At 35.5% G+C, this 488-nt stretch overlaps 1 protein-coding gene across 1 annotated transcript in view; it reads left to right on the forward strand.

Annotated features, from left to right (window-relative positions):
- Positions 1–488, forward strand: part of Atrnl1 (attractin like 1) — a 256,496-nt gene that overhangs the window by 238,158 nt on the left and 17,850 nt on the right. The window lies entirely within an intron of this gene.

Raw genomic sequence — 488 nt, forward strand, 5'->3', positions numbered from 1 at the left:
TAATTGACCTTAGAAGGTTAGGGCCAGAATGTTGGCTTTCCTTGTAGCCCTCCTTTTTCTCTAATTTTGGTCTGCAAACTTAGGTTGTTAACCATACAGAAGACAAGTTTATTTTATTATCAAACAGCTTAGGTATTAAGCTTAACCTCACTATGTCACTGCATTTCAAACATCGTAGGCGTAATAAGGGACAGGTGTTTTTCATCAAGTATTGATATGTTGAACTTTAAGTCCCTACATCATATGATGAAAACATTTAAAAATTAGATTATATTTTAAAAATAGGCATAAAGAGTTATATACTTCTCATGTTTGCACATAAGTCCAAAAATCTCACCATATACAAGCTTGAAACAGGACAGTCCTACAATATTCGTTTTCCTGTTTCTTGTTTTCCTTCACCACCCTCTTCTTCTTGAACATCCACCTACCCAAGAGACATCATGGCAGCAAATGACATGTCATGACAAGCAGCCCATATTCAGAAT

This window comes from Octodon degus, unplaced genomic scaffold, assembly GCF_000260255.1.
Source record: "Octodon degus isolate 3935 unplaced genomic scaffold, OctDeg1.0 scaffold00042, whole genome shotgun sequence".
NCBI lineage: Eukaryota > Metazoa > Chordata > Mammalia > Rodentia > Octodontidae > Octodon > Octodon degus.